We start from the raw sequence: 12,491 nt of genomic DNA on the forward strand, positions 1-12,491 counted from the left end.
TGTTGTTTTTGCGCCAAATGTAACTTTTGGAATTGTAGCCAGAAAGTTCAACCATGGTCTCATCAGACCATAACATATTTTCCCACATGCTTTTGGGGGACTTGATGTATTGTTTTGCAAATTTTAGTTAAGCCTGGATGTTTTTTCTGTGTAAGAAAAGGCTTCCGTCTTGCAACCCTACCCCATAGCCCAGACATATGAAGAATACGAGAGATTGTTGTCGCATGTAGTACACAACCAGTACTTGCCAGAAATTCCTGCAGCTCCTTCAGTGTTGCTGTAGGTCTCTTGGCAGCCTCCCTGACCAGTTTTCGTCCTGTCTTTTCATCAAGTTTGGAAGGACATCCAGTTCTTTGCAACGTCACTGTTGTCCCACATTTTCTCCACTTTTTGATGACTGTCTTCACTGTGTTCCATGGTATATCCAATGCTGTGGAAATGTTTTTGTACCCTTCTCCTGACTGATACAGTTCAACAATGAGATCCCTTTGATGCTTTGTAAGCTCTCTGCGAACCATAGCTTTTGCTGTAGCAGGCAACTGAGTAAAGGTCAGGAAAATCCTACTAGGACAGCTAAACTTTATTTTGGGTTAATCAGAGTCTCTTTAATTGATGACAGGTGTGTTCCCAAGAAGAATGAATGCTGTAATTAAATCAAAAGGTGCTTCAACAAAGTGTTAGTTTAAGGCTGTGCACAATTACGCAACTAGCTTATTGTACATTTTTTATTTTTTCTCTAACAGATTTGTTTGTTTTTCAATTGAATTGTACAGGTTATAGGTCGCATTAAAGGTGGGAAAAGTTTCGAAATGATTTATTGTGGTCTCATTTTTTTATATCACAAAAACCTGGTATTTTAACAGGGGTGTGTAAACTTTTTATATCCACTGTATATATGTGTGTGTGTGTGTGTGTGTGTGTGTGTGTGTGTGTGTGTGTGTAGATATAACATCACCAGTCATTAGTGGATAATCAGGAGCGAGTTACATTTTATTCCCTGATGCTCTGATGATTACTTACTTTATTTATTTATTCATTCATTCATTTACACATTATTTGTCATCTGGGAAAGTCTATTAACCCATTTCACTGAAGGAGTGGGGGTTAAAGCTCCAAAAACAATACATACTAAGCAATATAATATACAAAACTAATTCATATTCCTCAAGATGTGCATAAACAAATATAACACAATATAAATCATACATTTAAGTAAAAGAATATAACCTTCCCTGTCAGCTGATATGTGAGTGGGTCATCCTTGATGGGTCTACTGCTGGGATATCTTCGCCTGCTACTTTCAGTCCAGCTGGTTTTCTTTAAAGCTTTTGTGCTCAGGTGTGCAGATGCCTTTAATCAGAGCATGCTATGACACTGTACATAGGATTAAGAAAGCATGCAGAGACCCTGTAAATGCCAATTCATCCTACCACTGAACACATTCTGTAAATCCAGGAAACAATAAAGTAAAATTGCAATATATGCAGATATACAGATTTGCTGGACTAACAAGGAATTCCAACAGCAACTGCTGAACAGAGGCGTTATCCCACAATGGCAAAAGAGTAATTAGCACCCACCAAGGAAAACCCCTCACACATCAACTGACACAGTGAGTAATTTTCTATTACATCTGAAGTCTGGATCCTCCTCAGTGGGACTACAATTGGGAAGAATCCCAAATGACATAAAACATTTTAAATACATCAACAGAAGAGATAAAAAAGGTGAAAAGTGAGTCCTAATACACCAAACAATCATACCAACTTGTGCAGCAATGGTCCATGAAAAAAAGCTTCCTGAAGGTGAACCAATGACCAAGTGGTCACAGACAAATGTTTCCAATGCAGACATTTGTGTAGCGAGCAATGAAAGCATCCTCACCTCTGATGAAATGGCTATTGACAGTGAAATGCTACATGATGGCAGAGGACAATGTAATTAGCAATCTGCTTGGAAAATGGCAGCCTTGCTTCCTATCAAGCAAAGCAAACAGCTTTCCTATTTTCAGACACTCAAGCAATCTTCTCAGATAGAACCTGAGTTAGCAGTATACATCAGGAGTGTGAAGGACTCTTTCTTCCATAGTTTCTAATCCTCAACAGAAAAAAGGAGCTAGACTGACTGGATTAAGTACAATTTTGAAACTACTTCCATGAGAAACTGTAGATTGTTTATTAAGGGACACCTAATATTTGTAAAATGTCAAGTAATTATCCCTGCAGTTAAGGGCGTGAAGCTCAAGATCCTGCAAACAGTGCTGATTCCCAAGAAAACCAAATCCCAAAAGACACATTTCAATGCTGTTGAGCCAGCAGGTTTGAAAAGGGGATGGGCAAGCTGATCATTCAGAAATGTATTCCCTATAAATACAATGACTTTTTCAAAAGATGATAGAGATGCAGCATGGTGATTTAATGGTAAGATTTCTGCCTCACATCTCTGGAGTCCAAGGTTCAGTCCTGATACCTGGTCAGTATCTTTGCAGAATCTGCATGTTTTCACTGTGTCTATATGGGTTTTCTCTTCTTGCTGGCTTTCTCTCACCTCCCCATAACACTGAATACACTAAATTCCCCCTATATATTGCATGATTGTGGCTGAAAAAGACCTGATTACAAAATGACAGACACATTTATCCCATTTAAGGAACTGCTTAATCAGCTGATGCTAAGCCACATATCCTGCCTTCAAAGGGTCATGGTTGGCAGAAATGGTTGCTATATGTACCCTGACTCAGAAATAACTTGAGACCCGAACTCCCTACTTGCCTGAAGAAGGTCAGAACTCACCAACATGCTAACTGACTGGGATGGCACAGGATACTTCTCCACTAAGAATAAGTCTGATTAATCTAAGTATTTCTTGGGGCCTTAGTCACCTCTTGACACCCAGCTGGCAAGTCCAGCAGGGTCAAGGGGTGCAAATCAGAAGCCACACCACAGGGTAAATTTAGTGGTCATGCCAACCACAGGGGACTCCCCTGGCCCAAGTGGAAGGAATTCCTGCATCAACAAGACAAGACAACCTGAATTACTCCTCTTTGTCCATCAAGAGGCAAAAAAGAATGAGCATCATTCTTTCAATCTTTCTTCTTTAAGTTTTGTGATTAGGCATGGAACAGTGTACAATGTACAGGAATTTACCCTGTCATGACAAGCACACATCCAGTGTCAGCATTCCATTGCCCTGCTATACTAAGAAATTGAGAACTACTTTTCCTCTCTCTGATGAACAAGTGAACTTCTGGGGTACCCAAATCCTGGAAGACTTGTACGGTCAAAATGCCTGAGTCTTCATTCTCCAGGACAGGACTGGAGGAGTAATTCTCATTCACTCTACCACCACCAGCAGCAAGAACGTGAGGTGCTCAGACAGTGATACCTCCATCTATGCCCACTGTCAGACATGCATCTCCTTCCTGCAAAAGAGGTACAAGTAGGCGCTACCTATTTGTTTAGGTACCAAAGAGATTGGTAGTCTTATCAAAACTACAGGGGCTACAGTCTTAGATCCCTGCTCAAAGCCTTCATTTACAAGACGTACTCCTCTCAGCCCGAGCTGGTTTATGTGCCCTCTCTTCTCTGAGGGGAGGGTATTTCTTTGTCCCATCATGTCAGAAAAACTTTCATTAACACAATTTGCAATAGTAGACTTAAAAGCAACAATAGATACGGCACCCAAACAACGAGATATGCAGTTCTGGAAAATCCTCTTTATACAGATAAGAAGCTAAGACACAACCAAAAAAAAATTGCCAACATAAACTCTATACAGTCTCTTGTGTTTTTTATGTAAAAAGACTTCATCTGATGTAGAATAGTTATAAAGTGCCGATCACCCATTTATAAACCCCTCCTTAACACAAAACCACCAATAGGGAATAGAGATCAATTAAGAAAATCCTTTCAAAAGCCAAATGTAAAATCTTTTAAATAAACAGTGAATCCCAAAATAAAAACAAAATAAAAAATAAACTCTCCAATCTCTAAAACTTGTTTCTTATATACATTTTGAATATAATAAAACAAAATACAACACAGTAATAAATGTGTGTGTGTGTGTGTGTGTGTATTAATGTGCCATTTTAAAGAAACTGCTATTCCATTTGCAATCCAAAATTAAAACAATAACACCATCTAGTGGCAATATGCTGTTGTAACATTCTATTTAAAACATTTCCATTAAAATACATAAATAAAATCACATTAAAACACAGATATCCTATTTATTTATTTATTTTTTGTAATAGCCTTCTATAGCTACAGGAAGGAAAGACCTACACTTACATGTCAGTGAAGGCTGACCAACATTCCAGGACCTGATGAAAAGGAATGGCTTGACTGACTCCAGAAGATGATCTGCTAGCATCTGGTAACTTCACACGGACCAGACACCTTACACTGCACTGTAACACCTATATCTTTAGAACACCAATACTAAAAGCAAAATCAAACCAAGAATGAAAATCACTTGGCACCACAGGACCCGGAAGCACGTAAACAAAGGCTTCAAACAGCTGCTAGGTCTCCAAAAAGATCCTTTAATGTAACCAGGCAAAGTAAAAATCCACAATATCATCCAAGCGCTTTCACTCGACCACATGCGAGCTTTCTCAAGGCAAACAACATTGCTGGAAGTTCATTCACATTAAATACTTCCAGAATCATCACATGACTTCCTGTGAACCTTTCCCAACAGGAAAATCACCATATACGGAAATTCTAAAATACATTCTTATTATCATTAAAAATAATTCATTTTCTAAAAATAATTCATTTTCTAAAAATGTCTTGGCGACTGAATAGCATAATGAACTTGAAATTGAATACAAACTATTAAAATATGTTATAAAACAATTCTGTAAAATATTTTTATAGTTTTATAATACAAATAAGTGCAGTAACCCCTTTTAACCATCGGGGGTGAAATCAAAACTCCAATTTAAAACCTAGAGTTAACTGGCATTGTAAAACATTTGTTATCTGAGTTGCCAATGTATAACATTCCATATATCATATTATAAAATCTTATGGATTCAAAAGTGAATAAAACAATAGATGCCATGTTCTGCTAAACTGTGTTATAGACGAGCTTGTCTCAATTTCAAAACACTAGTGATGTTGAGGGTGTCATTCAGACCTAGGTATCTAGTAGCGTCTAACTGGAGCTGCCAAAATAGCTCACGGTATTCTAATTTTGACTCCCAACTACCCCCTCTTATATCCGGTTGTACCTGTTCCAACACCATAAACTTTATGTCCATGTCCTTACACGTCAAGGAGTGTTTATAAAAGGCATTACTTTCCTTTCTTACATTGATGTCATTGAAGTGTTCGTAAACCCTTCTCCTAAACACCCTTTCGGTTTTCCCAATGTAAAAAGCATGGCACGTAACACAGGAACCAAGATAGACCACACCCTTGGATCCATCCACAGTTAAAATGTTTGTTGGAACGGAACTTAAATCTTCTAGAGGGAAGGTAGTAGGACCCCGAATTTAGCATAGCATGACATTGCTTGTACATCCCACAGGGATAAGTGCCTAATTTCTTTCTATTGTGATTCTGTGGACCCTCTAACCTAATATCTAAAAGTTCTTTTAAATTCTTGCCCCTTTTCCTAACAAAAGAGGGGTAACTGGGCATAGAATTCTTAAGATCTTCCTGAAGTCTGAGAATGGGACAATATTTCTTGATAATCTTCTCGGTTTGATCTGAGTTGTTGGAGAAAGTGTGTATAAAACTATTTTTTCCTTGAAAAATGTGTTTTGGAGGGTTTGGGGACATCTCATTAACCCCCAGCCCCAATAAAGGAGGATATTTATTTGCCCTCTTCTCAGAAATTTCTACAACTAGTGCTTCTACCAGGGCTTCTGGATATTGTTTGTCCATAAAGAATCCCTTTAAAATGGAAACTTCCTCATTGAAAAGTTCGTCCGTGCTGGACATTCGTGAAGCCCTAATTAGTTGACCCTTCACTATCGCCTTCTTTTGATAGAAGGGATGTCCACTGTGGTAATTCAGGAATGCATTTGAAAAAGTGCTTTTCCTGTAAATCTTAGACTGAAAACAACTATTTGAATAATCCTTCACTAGTGAAATGTCTAAATAATCGAGTTGGTGTTTACTGATGTTATAAGTAAAACTAAAAAATGTGGTCGTCCTGTTGATGTAATCTATGAATTCCATTAAACTTCGTTTGTTTCCCATCCACATAAAGGAGATATCATCCAGAAATCTTCTATAATATAAGATGTCCTGATACCATGTACTGGTAAAAATATATTTCTTTTCCCATTGGTATAATACCAAATTTGCGTACATGGAGGCACAAGAGGCACCTATTGCCACACCTTTTTTCTGACGATAAAATTCCCCCTTAAAGTGAATGAAGTTATTTTCTAGAACTAATTCCATAAATTCCAGAATTAAATTAGTAAACTTGGCCCCCAGTTGGACTTCATTAGATAAGTAAGTTCCTAACCACTCCAGGCCTGTGTTGTGTGGAATACTAGGAAATAAGTCGACCACATCCACAGTGACCATAAACATTTCAGGTAAAAATAAACTCTGATCCACTTCTTTGAGGTAGTCCCATGAATCCTTACATATGTGTTTAATTTTCTCTACATGTTGTTTTAAGGAGCAGTCGATAAATTTGGCTAAGGGTTCTGTGACACTTCCACCCCCTGAAACTATAGGTCTAAATTTCAGGGGGTTCAAATTCTTATGTGTCTTTGGAATTCCAAAAATCTGGGCAACCTTGGGTTTTTTTACTAATAAATAGTTATATAACTTTTCATTAATGGCATTTTGCATTAAATGGTCATATAATGAATAATTTATTTTAGCTTGAGCTATATTGATCTCATTTCTTGAGACAAGTTCATATTGTTCAGTATCCTGTAACAAAGTGTGCAAGGCAGCCTCATAGTCCCAGGTGTACATCAAGACAGCACCTCCCACCCTTGTCCGGTTTCATAATCCTACACCCCTCCATTTTGAGCTTTTTAATTAAAGTCAACTCATCCTCAGTAATATTGCCAGTTGTTTTAAAATAATCTTTCTCCTTAAGTTTCCTAATGTCAGTCTCAACCAGCTCCTCAAAAATTTTAATGGTGAGGTGGACAGGCGGGTTGAAGGTACTTTTTCTGGTAAGAGTCTTTTCAAAGTTTCGTTCATCTTTAAACAATAAGTTAAAATTGAGCTGCCTCATAAAAAGCTTTAAATCAATCAAGGTTGTAATCATGGGGGAAGGCCTAAGGGGAACATAGTGAAAACCCTTGGAAAGTAAACTAAAAAAATTGTCTGTTATTGATAGATCGGTGTAATTAAAAATAGTAAAATTGTCTTTCCTATGTTTAATTTGTTTCCCTTGAAATAATGTTGTGCTATTGTCCTCATTCAGTGTAGTTCTTGAAATTAGTTCGTCGGGTGATTCCAACTGTTGTATTGTTCCCTTCGCCCCCTCCCACTCTTCTGGGGGTAATGAAAATCCTGGGTAATTACATTCCTATTCTTCTGTGCTATTCTCTCACTTCTGAGATTATCATTTCCTTCACTTGTAGGTTCCCCTTGCCTATTACTTTCTCCCCTTGTGTGTAGGGTTATGAAACCGGACAAGGGGGGAGGTGCTGTCTTGATGTACACCTGGGACTATGAGGCTGCCTTGCACACTTTGTTACAGGATACTGAACAATATGAACTTGTCTCAAGAAATGAGATCAATATAGCTCAAGCTAAAATAAATTATTCATTATATGACCATTTAATGCAAAATGCCATTAATGAAAAGTTATATAACTATTTATTAGTAAAAAAACCCAAGGTTGCCCAGATTTTTGGAATTCCAAAGACACATAAGAATTTGAACCCCCTGAAATTTAGACCTATAGTTTCAGGGGGTGGAAGTGTCACAGAACCCTTAGCCAAATTTATCGACTTCTCCTTAAAACAACATGTAGAGAAAATTAAATACATATGTAAGGATTCATGGGACTACCTCAAAGGAGTGGATCAGAGTTTATTTTTACCTGAAATGTTTATGGTCACTGTGGACGTGGTCGACTTATTTCCTAGTATTCCACACAACACAGGCCTGGAGTGGTTAGGAACTTACTTATCTAATGAAGTCCAACTGGGGGCCAAGTTTACTAATTTAATTCTGGAATTTATGGAATTAGTTCTAGAAAATAACTTCATTCACTTTAAGGGGGAATTTTATCGTCAGAAAAAAGGTGTGGCAATGGGTGCCTCTTGTGCCTCCATGTACGCAAATTTGGTATTATACCAATGGGAAAAGAAATATATTTTACCAGTACATGGTATCAGGACATCTTATACTATAGAAGATTTCTGGACGATATCTCCTTTATGTGGATGGGAAATGAATGAAGTTTAATGGAATTCATAGATTACATCAACAGGACGACCACATTTTTTAGTTTTACTTATAACATCAGTAAACACCAACTCGATTATTTAGACATTTCACTAGTGAAGGATTATTCAAATAGTTGTTTTCAGTCTAAGATTTACAGGAAAAGCACTTTTTCAAATGCATTCCTGAATTACCACAGTGGACATCCCTTCTATCAAAAGAAGGCGATAGTGAAGGGTCAACTAATTAGGGCTTCACGAATGTCCAGCACGGACGAACTTTTCAATGAGGAAGTTTCCATTTTAAAGGGATTCTTTATGGACAAACAATATCCGGAAGCCCTGGTAGAAGCACTAGTTGTAGAAATTTCTGAGAAGAGGGCAAATAAACATCCTCCTTTATTGGGGGTGGGGGTTAATGAGATGTCCCCAAACTCTCCAAAACACATTTTACAAGGAAAAAAATAGTTTTATACACACTTTCTCCAACAACTCAGATCAAATCGAGAAGATTATCAAGAAATATTGGCCCATTCTCAGACTTCAGGAAGATCTTAAGAATTCTATGCCCAGTTACCCCTCTTTTGTTAGGAAAAGGAGCAGGAATTTGAAAGAACTTTTAGATATTAGGTTAGAGGATCCACAGAATCACAATAGAAAGAAATTAGGCACTTATCCCTGTGGGATGTGCAAGCAATGTCATGCTATGTTAAATTCGGCGTCCTACTACCTTCCCTCTAGAAGATTTAAGTTCCGTTCCAACAAACATTTTAACTGTGGATCCAAGGGTGTGGTCTATCTTGGTTCCTGTGTTACGTGCCATGCTTTTTACATTGGGAAAACCGAAAGGGTGTTCAGGAGAAGGGTTTACGAACACTTCAATGACATCAATGTAAGAAAGGAAAGTAATGCCTTTTATAAACACTCCTTGACGTGTAAGGACATGGACATAAAGTTTATGGTGTTGGAACAGGTACAACCGGATATAAGAGGGGGTAGTTGGGAGTCAAAATTAGAATACCGTGAGCTATTTTGGCAGCTCCGGTTAGACGCTACTAGATACCTAGGTCTGAATGACACCCTCAACATCACTAGTGTTTTGAAATTGAGACAAGCTCGTCTATAAAGTACAGTTTTGTACCTGACATCATAAATTCCTGAGTCCCCAGCAGGCCCGAATACCAGAGTGCCGGTCATGTAATGTGCATGACCGACGTCATTTCCTCAGTCTTTTCTTGCCCCAGATGTCAGAAGACCCAAAAGACAAGTCCCAAAACAACCTGCACCAAAAACATGTACAATATATACAGTAATATATACAAAAACATAAGCATGTAAACTCACCTACACAACCACCCTGAAACACAGAGGGAAGGAGGGTAAATTGGACTGCAGCAAGGGAATCTCGAACATCTACATTTATGGTAGGTACAAAACTGTACTATGTTCTTCGCCTTCCCTTGCTGCAGTCCTGACAATTGGGTAGAATCCCAAAGCAGAGGTAAGGGAGGCTGGCAAATTATAAAGTAGCAGGAGCTGACAACATGCCTTGTAAAACAGCTGTGGCAAAACCAGCTCTAGTCTTAGAGTATACAGGCAGGTGATAATGCCTAGAGAAAGTATGCACTGAACTCCAAGTAGCCGCCTCCAGAATATCCTTAGTTGCCACCCCCCTTAGAAATGCTGTTGAAGTGGCAGTAGCCCTAGTGGAATGAGGCCTAATCCCAGCTGGAACCTCTTTGCCATGATGGGAATAACAAAATGCAATGCAAAAGCCAATCCACCTAGAAATAGTTTGTTTTGACACAGGCTTGCCCTGTGAACTTAAAGCAAAAGAAACAAGTAACTGCTGAGACTGCCTAAAATCTTTAGTCCTGCTCAAATAATAACGCAATTGCCTGTGTACATCTAAAGTGTGCAAAATCTTTTCCCCTTTATTTTGAGGATCTGCAAAAAACGTAGGCAAATGAATAGTTTGGTTTAAAGCCACACTAGAAACTACCTTAGGCATAAAGGAAGGATTAGTACGTAATGATACCCTGTCCTTATGGAAAATCAAAGGGCTCTACTGCCATAAGGGCCTGCAACTCAGACACCCTTCTTGCAGAAGTAATAGCCAACAGAAAAGCAGTCTTCCATGACAAATATTTCAATTCAGCAGTAGCTGCAGGCTCAAAAGGTTGTAGAGTAAGTTTTTCCAACACAAAATTGAGATCCCAAGCAGGAGTAGGAGCTCTACGTGGGGGTCTTATATTCTTTGCTCCTCTAAGAAACTGCTTGAACAAAGGATGCGAAAACAAAGGTGGGTCACAATCATAGTGAGCTGAAATTGCTGCAGCATGAATCTTTATGGAAGAGAAAGACAAACCCTTGTCCAATAATTCAGTAAGATATTGAAGAGCCACACTCAAATTAGGCTCTGAAATCTCCAAATTCTTTGCTGTACTCCAAAATAAAAATCTCTTCCATTTTTCTGCATACACTCTCCTAGTACTAGGCCTTCTAGCTTCCATAATCACATTTAAAACTTGCTGAGGAAGCTGAGACCTACCATGCTTCAACACAGAATATGCCAAGCTGTGAGATGAAGAGATTGAAGCTTGACATTGAGCAGATGACCGTCCTTCTGAGATAACAGATGAGGAATCAGAGGTAAAGGCCATGGAGGCTTCTTTACAAGACTCCTTAGAAGTGGGTACCAGTGTTGCCGAGGCCAATCTGGAGCTATCAAAATCATCCTTGGCCTGTCCCGTCTGACCTTTAGTAATACCTTTAGAAGAAGAGGTAGAGGTGGAAAGGCATAGACATGAAGGTTTTTCCAACTGAAAGACAGAGCATCCACTTTCCAAGCTGTGTGATGAAACCCCTTTGTGCAATACTTTGGCAGCTGGTGGTTTAGTGGAGAAGCGAACAGATCTATGTCTGGAGTTCCCCATGACACTGTCAATTTCTGAAATACATGAAGATCCAGTTTCCACTCGTGGGGATCCATGATTTGTCTGCTTAATACATCTGCTAGGGAGTTCTGTGCTCCTGGCAGAAACCTTGCCTGAAGAGTCAGTTGCAGGCTTAACGCAGTCTCCCATAAAATCATTGCTTGCCTGCATAGAGGATAAGAATGTGTTCCCCCTTGCTTGTTGATGTACCACATGACAGTTGTGTTGTCTGTCAGAATCAACACCTGCCCTGGAAGAAGTAACTCCTTGAACGCCATCAATGCAAACTGGACTGCTAACATCTCCTTCATGTTGATATGTAGATGCTGTAGTCTGGCAGGCCACTTGTCTTGTATCCACTTTCCATTTAGATGAGCTCCCAAGCAGTGTCCGAGGCATCTGTCGTTAAAATCTGACTCGCCTCTGGCCGGGTCACAGAGAGTCCCTTGTTTAGGTGACATTCCTGAGCCCACCACAAGAATTCCTTTTGAAGGCAAGGTATTATTTGAATGACAGTGTCCAACTCTTGGCAGTGCTGTGTCCATACATTTTGAGATACCATTGCAGCTTCCTCATATGCAGTTTGGCATTGGGAAGCACCAGAATACAAGATGCCATGAACCCTAATGCTTGAAGGACTGTCCTTGCAGTCAGCACGGACTGATGAGATAGTTGATGGAAGTAAAGTGACAGACTCTTTTGTTTGTCCGGGGTTAAAAAGGCCATCTGGGCTGCTGTATTCAGTCTCACACCCAGAAAGCACATGTCTTGAGAGGGTACTAGACTGGACTTTATTTCATTCACAGAATACCCTAGGCATCTTAGCACTGCTATGACATATTCCAGATGCTGTAGAAGGTGTTCCTTTTCTTGAGCCAGAATCAGGCAGTCGTCCAAGTAAGGATAAATTTGAATGCCTTGAAGCCTGAAGTAAGCTATCACTGGAGCCAGAACCTTTGTGAATACTCTGGGCGCAGTAGATAAGCCAAAGGGCAATGCAGAGAACTGATAATGAAAATCTCCAGTTCGAAACCGCAGATACTTTCTGCAACTTAGCCTTATGGGCACATGAAGGTAAGCTTCCTTGAGATCCAAAGTTACCATCCAGTGATCCTTGCCCAGCAGAGGTAACAGTTGCTGTAACGTCAACATCTTGAACTTGGGAATGTCCAGA

General features: G+C 39.3%; 1 protein-coding gene across 1 annotated transcript in view; it reads right to left on the bottom strand.

The window, feature by feature from the left end:
• LOC122808415 (F-BAR domain only protein 1-like) overlaps positions 1–12,491 on the bottom strand; it is a 2,144,012-nt gene that overhangs the window by 72,425 nt on the left and 2,059,096 nt on the right. The gene's annotated exons all lie outside the window — the stretch shown is intronic.

This window comes from Protopterus annectens, chromosome 8.part0, assembly GCF_019279795.1.
Source record: "Protopterus annectens isolate FY-2018-M chromosome 8.part0, PAN1.0, whole genome shotgun sequence".
In the NCBI taxonomy this organism is placed as follows: Eukaryota; Metazoa; Chordata; order Ceratodontiformes; family Protopteridae; genus Protopterus; species Protopterus annectens.